This window comes from Pinus tabuliformis, chromosome 4_1 (assembly GCF_031772625.1).
Source record: "Pinus tabuliformis cultivar Carrire ecotype Pingquan chromosome 4_1, CPIR1, whole genome shotgun sequence".
Taxonomy (NCBI): Eukaryota; Viridiplantae; Streptophyta; class Pinopsida; order Pinales; family Pinaceae; genus Pinus; species Pinus tabuliformis.
In genome coordinates this window covers 993372680-993382478 of record NC_142303.1, presented here as the reverse complement: position 1 = coordinate 993382478, position 9799 = coordinate 993372680, and positions in this window count along the sequence as shown.

The following is a 9799-nucleotide window of genomic DNA, read 5'->3' as shown; positions in this document are numbered from 1 at the left end:
TCTTGTTTTCTAAATACATTTTTTAGCAAGATCAATGAAAAACCATTTTCTTGCAATTTCCTTTGAATTGAAAGACATGCTGGAACAAGTTTATCATGTACTTGAACCTGTTACATATGCAGCATTTGTAAAACAATACATGAAAATCATATAACATATGGACAATAACTTTGTAACAATGAAACATTCAAATAAATCAAAGCTTATTGTTACCTTGTCCTATTTTGCATTGACATCTTTGATTTCAAATGCATATTGCATTGTTGTTTTTGTAACCGAGATTGTAATAACATTGATTGTGCCAACTGGAAACAAATCTTCATTAGGGGATAAATTTGCAATTGTCATATTTGGAAAGAATCAGTACTTTATGCAAATAGGACAATTGCTTTCAACAATGCTAAAGATATTTAGACAATTAGTTTTTTCACAATCACCACTATCATATTTATGCTTTGTAATTATTTCGAAATCTCTAATAGAAACACCAACATTTGCAATAAGTTTTGTCTAATTTTGTTCAATAAACTGTGTTGGCACAAGTAATGTTATTGTCATTTATGTTTTCTTATCTATTAAATCTACACAGAGTATTGCTTTTGTCTTGTTTGCTTTGTCCAAAAATGTTCGATATGTAACCAAGACAATGCCATGAAAATGCTCCTAGTTATATTGTTACTGATATCTTCGATTAACAATGGCATAAAATTGTTCTCTTTTTACATAGTCATGAGCATTGAATTGGAATTAATTCAAAAGAAAATACAAAAAAGAAATATGGTATACAGTTAACTAAAACTGCAAAAAACTACATGTTTGCTTTTATTTCTTCACTCGTTTTTGTTCCTTTCATTTTGTCTGTTGTGATATCTGTTTCTGTAGTATTATATTGCTATCTCTACACCCTTGCCCATCTCTATTGTGACATCATTCGAATTTTCTATTTTTTGCCTATTCAAAAATAATGCATTGAAACCACTGCTTAAAATTCTAGAAATGTTCAAAAGTATTTTTTTTCCTTGTAATCGATGTCATGAATCTGAATCTCTAGTGTTATATGTTTCCTAAAAATTGAAAAAACCTCGTTTTTAGTTATAGTACATTATAAATATAGCAAAAAACAACAATGGGTTGTATAATGTAAAGATTATCAAATTACAATAAATAGAACCAAAACACACTTCTTAGCAAATTATATGTTTTGCTTGTGTTCATTTTCATTGCTCTAACAATATGAGTTAGATCAAATATATAGAAATAAGAAAAATAAGAGGTTCTAATTTCATAGCATGGAAGTAATTCAAACGTAAGAGCTATACGACAGTAACATATCTTTTGTAAACGTGTTTAGCTCTATAATATTATTTGGTGTTTGAACTTCGTATCTCATTGCTACATGACTATACCATATATTGTATAAATGTTCTAAGTACTCACATATAGAAGAAACAATGCATTGTTTACCTAACAAAAATGCTACATGTTTTTCACTTTCGTTCAAAATGAGCTTGCAGAGATAATCCCTCACGAGATGATCCTTCCTTCTTAGTCCAAAAATGTTTGATATGTAATCAAGAGAATGCCATGACAAATGCTACCAGTTATATTGTTACTAATATCTTCGATTAACAATGGCATAGACTCGTTCTCTTTTTGCCTAGGTGTGAGCATTGAATTAGAATAATTAAAAGAAAAAAACAAAAACACAAAAAATAAATATGGTATATAGTTAACTAAACTTGCACAAAACTACCTGTTTGATTTTATTTCTTCATTGGTTTTTGTTCCTTTCATTTTGTCTGTTGCAATATTTGTTCCTTTAGCATTTCTCATTACTATCTCTACACCCTTGTCCATCTCTATTGTGACATCATTCAAATTTGATATCTTTTGCCTATTCACAAATAATACATTGAAACCACTTCTTAAAAGGACATTATAATTGATAATGACTAATGAAAATAGAACTAGATAAAGCAAAGTCATTGCTCGTGTATATTCCAATACCAAGTTCATAGTTATTAGATAAAATCTTATTTCTATGGATATAGCTAAAATTCTAAATAGATTTTAGTTTCAGCAAATACAAATGTTTTATAGAAATGTTCAAAGATTTTTTTCCTTGTAATTGATGTCGTGGATCTGAATCTCTAAGTGTTATATGTTTCCTGAAAAATTGAAAAATCCTTGTTTTTAGTTATAGTACATTAAAAATATAGCCAAAAAAATAATAATGGGCTGTATAATGTAAAGATAATCAAATGACAATAAATAGAACAGAAACACAACTCTTAGCAAAGTATATGTTCTGCTTGTGTTCGTTTTCGTTGCTCCAACAATACGAGTTAGATCAAATATATATAAATAAGAAAAATGAGAGGTTCTAATTTCATAGCATGGAAGTAATTTAGACATAAGTGCTATATGACAGTAACATATCTTTTTTAAAAGTGCTTAGCTCTATCTCATTGTCTGGTTTTTGAACTTGTTATCTCGTTGCTACATGACTATATTGTATATTGTATAAACATTCTAAGTACTCACATATAGAAGAAACAATGCACGATTTACTTGAAAAAATGTTACACGTTTTACACCTTCTTTCAAAATGAGCTTGCAAAGATAATCCCTCACGACATGCAACTACTAGAACAACATCGTACAACCCAGACAAGGAATCTATTTGTAACCAGCTCGTGTGAAAAGTGATGTAACATGCATTCGTAACATGTATGCTAAAAATATTACATGATTAACACATGATGAATGCTTCTACAGATATCACAACCAAAAGTAGTGGTTACAATTTTCACATTACGTTATAAATATTCAACATGCATATTAAATAGTCAACGAATTTCGACGCGCAGATAGAAAAATTGTAGTAAAAAATAATCGATAGTCAACGAACTTTGACCACGAGGCAAGTGCTATAGTCCCCAGCGAGGCAGCGAGGCAGTGAGTAGTAGTAGTAATAATAATAATAATAATAATAATAACTACGCAAAATAGAAAACAACTAACACATTTTGTCCATGAACAAACTACTACTAATAATAATAATTTATCATTAAATAAATTAGATTTGCTTGTACAGTTAAAGTTAAATTTGATTTGGTCATAGCCAATGCATCATTGTACAAAGTAAAAAAAGACACTTCTTCAATTATTATTGTCATATACGAAAGTGTCATAAGTGATTTATTCTTTATTCTTTATTTTATTTATTTATTTAGTTATTTATTTATTTATTTATTGTTATATATTTATTTATTTAGTTATTTATTTATCATTTTTATTATTTATTTACTTATTTATTTTGTTTTATTTTATTTTATTTTATTTTTATTTTTATTTTTATTAGTTTTATTATTTTTATTTTTTATTTATTTATTTTATTATTTTTAATTAATTAAAAAAATTTATTAATTTTTTTTTTTTTTTCAACTGTCGTTTACCTAACTTTTATGTAAATAACCGAATATTAGTACTTTAATATATATATATATATAATTTAAATAAATAAATTATATTATAGTTTTTAACTGACCTTTAAAGCATTTTATCTTACCTATTTTAACTTTTTTCCATAAATAATAATATTAATAATAAATTAATATTGATATTTTGTCTACCAATTTTAATAATATATTAATATCAAGACTATTTTACTAATATAATATTAATTAATAAATAACTGAATTAAACAAAGAATTACTTTAGAGAAAGATTTCGGCGAAAATCACATGGAGTCTCATTTGTCGACGCGTTTCGAACCAACCAGTGTGGTTCATCGTCAGGACCTGACGATGAACCACACTGGTTGGTTCGAAACGCGTCGACAAATGAGACTCCATGTGATTTTCGCCGAAATCTTTCTCTAACTTGATATGGATCACAGAAGCCTAAACTCTATTAAAGAATTACTTATATATAATAACACATTAATTTTAATTAAATTAAATATTACCTTTTCTAACTAACCATGTATATTATTTTATTTATTGATATTTTTAACCTTAACTATATATTTTTTAATTGGAATATATATATATATATTTTCCGTAGAAAAAGTCGTAATTTCTATTAAGTCAAAAGAAATTACATTCTGTAGATGCTGAGCATATGCATACTGAGGCTGGATGCCTCTCAAAACTGTCTAAAAGAAACTGTGATAATGGTTCCAAAACTGAACAGGTAAACAAAAAGAAATCATTCCTCTCCCCAAACTGTTTATCTCCACGCAGGGAGTGTGCCACCTCGGAGAGGTATATATCCAAAAAAAAACAGCAGAATAAGAACATATACTGTGTATGTTTTCCGGTGCTGTATCATTACTGTGCAGCTGTAGCTTGCTGCCCAAAAATAAAAACCATGATTATCCGCCTTGGGTCGATACAGTTCATATATAACATATTATATATAAAAGCATAGGAAAAACAATATTTTGTGTATGATGGGACCCCTTTCAGTGCTGAGCGCCCCTTTGTGCCTGTTGATCATCAAAGGGTCTGTGGTAGTGTTGAAAGAAGGTTCCATCCAGTTCTTTCTGTATTAGCCAGTCCGCTTCTTGCCTCTGCGCTGCTTGCTTGGAAAGGTAGTTCGCCCGAGCGTTGCGCTCCCTGAAGAGAAGACGATTCCTTTTGCGGCTTTTGAACGTGTCAGAGGAGGAGATGGAGGCCGAGTCGAATTCGATGCTTGCTTCTTGCGGCGAGGTGCTGGAGGCGCTTCCACCGTGTCCGATGTAATGTTGTGGTCCGCCCTTGGTGCCACCGCTGCGGGAGGGTCAGGTAGACCTTCTGTAGTGGGCAGGTCCTGGCCTGTAGCTGTCTGCTGGGTCTTCTGGAGGAGGGGGCAGTCCTTGTATAGATGACCCACCTGGTGGCATCTTCTGCATCGATAGGGGATGCCCTCATAATCGAGCTTCTGCTTCCTTGAAGTGGATTTCCATTGTATTGTGATATTTTCCGGCACTCCCCCTCTGGTGTCCATGTGCACTAGGATTCTTGCATAAGCCATCGAGCCCGTCGAGATGTAGGATTTATCAGATTCCATGAAAGTGCCGAGCGCGTTCCCAATTCTCCTGAAGATATCTTCGGACCAGTACTGAAGGGGCAGGCCCGGTAGTCTGACCCAGACAGGTCCAATGCCAAGCAGCTCCGTCTCCGGGTCGAAGAGGGGCGTCCACCGCTTGAGTAGGACCGAAGCTTTTTCAAAGTGCCAAAACGATGAAAGAACCCAGCTCGTGTGGTTCGCCCTTGCGAATCTGAGTGCGAACCATCCTCGCACGAACGTCTGAATAGATGGGATTTCCGCTAGGTATTGACCCCAGATCTCTGTGGCCCATTGCTTTATTTTTGCCGCCATGGTATGTCTGCCTCGAATCCGACCCACAAGGACACAGTCCGCCAGATCCATGGCGTCCCCCCATTGTATATCCTCTTCCAGCCTCAGGAAAACGTCCTCGACTGTGGATTTAAAACAACGTTGTTTCTTAGAGGGGTGGGAGGACATGCGGCCCGGGTTAACAGGAGCCTGTGAGCCCGCAGGGGGGGAACAGGAGGGGGGGGATGTGGGATAGACCCGGGGGCGGGGATGGCTTCAGGGAGAGGGGGGACGGTGTGATAGCTGCCAGAGGGAACGGGAGGGACCGAGGGGGGGTTAGGTTCCGAAAGGGGAGGGTTCTCCACAGGATGAGTAGGGATCTCCACGGGGTTTACAAGGAATAGGGATTGGGAGGGAAAATCCGACAGATGGGGGGCAACGCCGTTCGGGGAGGACTGTAAACAGTCCGCTAGGAAACCGAGAGAAGCCGAAGAGGGAACAGCAAAGGAGTTCCAGGAGGAGGGCTCGCCAGGGTAAAGGGAGGAGGGGAGAGACGGGTCAATAGGTGGAGAAAGATGCTCAAAACTAGCAGACATATTCCCACTGTGCAGACCCCCAGATGATGTGAACGTGGAGCGCCAGATGGAGCTTTCCGCCAGCGGGGAATCCGAATAATCCACCTCTTCTGAGTCCATGTCGACAGCTGCAAGTGCCCACCTCGGAAATCTGGTAACCGCCTGCTAGTGCCCGCCTCGAAACCTGGTAACCGCTTAGGGTCGGCACCGACAGCAGGGGAGACCGTTGTGGATATGCAGGTGGAAACGCTTTGTTCACAGGTCGCACTCTCCGGAGGAAATGAAAAAGACCACCTCCATGTGCTGTCGGCCGATCAGGTGAGAAGGCGTCGTTCCGATGCGAGGAGTGCAGGTAGCCAGGTAAAAACTAGGGTAAAAAATGAAACGGGGGAGCGAGGGTAAAACGGTTAAATGGAGCCGCGGGTCGAGAGGGAAAAGTGCAAACCGGCTCGGAAAAATGAAGTACAGGGGGAAGTATGGGGGAGTGGGGGCTTTACAGGGCCGTAGAACGGCCTGTAAACCCCTGTCAGTAGGGTTTCATTGCCTATGATGCAGAGCCGACCCCATTCCAACACCACCCGTCCATAACTAATTCATGTTGAAATTCGGTGTATATATATATATATATATATATATATATATATATATATATATATATTAACGAAAATTAGTAAATAAATAAATAAGTGAATTACCTTCATAAACCAACCCTAATACTATTTTATTTATTTTGAATCCTAACTTTTATTAATAATCTATTATTAGTACTTTAATATATATATATATATATATATATATATATATATATATATATATATATATATATATATATATATATACATATATTAACAAATAAATTAATTAATTTTCAAAACTAACCATTAAATAAATATTTTATATTAATATTAAAAATAATAATTAAATTAATTTAATGAACTGTAATTTGACCTGGGTCCGTAGGTCAAAATTAGCCGTTGATCGATTTAGCCGTTGGAATCTCTGCTCAGACTATTTAACATGCCTAGCTGGATCTGTTTCTTCAACTTGTCCTGACGATGAACCACACTGGTTGGTTCGAAACGCGTCGACAAAGGTCTTTCCTCATGTGATTTTCGCCGAAGTTCTGCTTACAACCGTCATAAGTGATGTTAGGTGATTGATTATCATAACCTTTGTTTTGTTTGTGTCACACCTATATTAAAGAGGAAGTCCTTGACGATTTTTTGATAATTATTAAGGTCCTTAGAATTCTTTGCCATAAGAATAATATCATCAGCATAAAGAAGGATAAAGATGATGAAAGTTATGCACAATGAAAGCTTTGCACAAGAAAAACTTTGAACAAGAAAAACTTTGACAATCAAACGTGTTAAAACTGATTGAAGATTGTTAGTTCAAAGTAGATGTTGAAAGTGATAGACAATGAGAAAACAAAACTCTCTAAAAAGCTGCCTAAAATAAGTAATATCTAGAATAGAAAGATCAAAAGAAACCTCAAAAGTTGGAAAAATGAGCTCTTGAATGATGTTCCTGCCACCTTCCTATGACTCTAAAAAACTATTTTCTTATGACAACTTTAGGCATATATCCAGATTCGATAGCTTGAATATGCATATGAATGCCTCCATGGTCAAAGAAATAGGAGTCTTCTTAGCTGATAGCATAATTGTTCTCATCCTTAAATAAAAAATTTGTGTGCACAAATAAATGATTTCTCTAAAATCAAATACTTCTAGGATGCACGCAGTGTTTGCTAAATCGCTAGACCAAATCTTATTGCTATTCTTCTCTTCCGTCGACATATTCATATATCGTTGACACACAATGGAACACTAAAAGCTCTAATCAATGAGCACAAGTGAGTTAATCATATCAGTGCAAATAACCCCTTTCCTTCCCCTAATAGCCATTTTCACAAGGAAACATAATAGTAAAATCACAGTGTTAATGTCAGAGTACTCACCAATGGAATGACAACTCACAAAATTAGTTTTTTGTTAATTTTAAAATGGATTGTCAGGCAATGACAAATACTAAAAATAAAATGCTCCCCACTAGGGGAATTATGTCCCATCAGAGCTCCCTCAGCTAATAAAAAAATATAAATAAGATTTGCATAAAATTAGAAAATTAGTTTTGGATTTATGAAAAATACAAATACTAAGCATTTCCTCGAAACTTTGGTTAAAATTGCAAAAACATTACCAAATAATGTAAAGTCAACACACTTTGACCATAAGATGATTGCTATAGTCCATTGTGCCTATTACATTTTGAATAAAGTCTCCTCTTCCGCACATCCCCCGTCCTCTTCATAGTAAAAGCTTCGCACAATGAAATATGATAATATTAATTCGAGATTTGTTCATAGTTAAATTAATTAAAGTTCCCTCTACACCCTTGTTCTCCCGCACATACACCATCCTCTACACATCCTTCATTCCACAAAGATTTATAACTCTATGCAACTGCTCTCTCGCAAAGCTAGATCTATAAAAGTTTTAACTGCAAAGTAGTTTAAAATTAATTTCATCGTTGCGGAATAAAGTTCCTTTTGCACCCCTGTTCTCCTGCACATACTTCGTTCTCCGCACAAAGAAACATAATAATATTAATTGGAGATTTGTTTAATTGTTGATGACAAACATAACATTATTTTAATTGTTGATGATAACAAAACATATGCTCACAACTTATTCTTTTTTGCAACATGTCATTATAATGCCTTGTTATTCATATACTATGACCATAACATGAAGAAGTTCCTTAACAATATGCCTAATCACCATCTATTCACAACCCCAACATCAAATTCAGTGTGAAACAGGACGGTGGAAAAGGCCTAAAGAAGCTTGGGAAGAATAGGTGTGTACATTTTGCACGTCTGGGTTTGTGGAATCGGAAAAATATTTCATTTTGGAATGTGATGCATTCAAAGACATGAAAGAAAGTTATGAAAACATGTTAGCATTAGTTTCTTGGCATTGTCTTTTCAGTGAAGGGATTGTTGGAAGGTTGGGCCAATTCATCATCAATTTGAATTGAAAAAAGATTGAATTGCAAAAAGCCAAAAACGAAGAAATAATTTTTAGTCACATAGACCGTAAAATACCAATTAAAATACCTCCAAACTAAATAAATAACCATTTTAAATAAAAAAATTAGATAACCATTTAAATATTAATCCCATGACACGTCCAATAGATTTAAATATTAAGCCCATAACCAATCCATCCAATACATTTCATATACATTTCATATTAAAGCTTGATCAATTCAATAATATCTTAGTCGAGGTGCCACCGCAATGTGACCATTCCAATTCGCATAAACACCATAAGATTTATATAATTTTAAACCACTCGGAAGCATTTTTTCATAAGAAAATTACCATTTTAGAGCGGAGACTCGGTTAATTTATTTATTATTTAAATCAGCCTGGCTTGGAACAGATATATTTATAATATTTCAATTAAATTTTCTGTTAAATAATATTGTCAATTTAGAAAGGAATTCTAAATTTTTGAAAAAAACTATTTTCATTTAAAATGAAATAATTTTATTTTAATAAATAATTAAAATTTTAAAAAATTATTTTAAATATATATATGGATAGAAAATATATTATAATTTAAGTTATCAAATTATTATAAATGATAGTTATTATTGGTGGTTAATGTAAGCTCATTTATCATCATTATTTAAGAAAAATTATGTATTTGGAATTATTAGTAAAAAATAAAAAAATTACTCTGATTACCATCAACTTGTTTCTTTTTGTTTGAAAAAATGTAATTTTAAAATAAAAAGATGCAATTCTTTTTTATTATTATTTAAAAAAAAATACCAGTGATTTTTTGTAAGTTACTTACGACTAAATTTAAGGCTTGCTTTAAGAA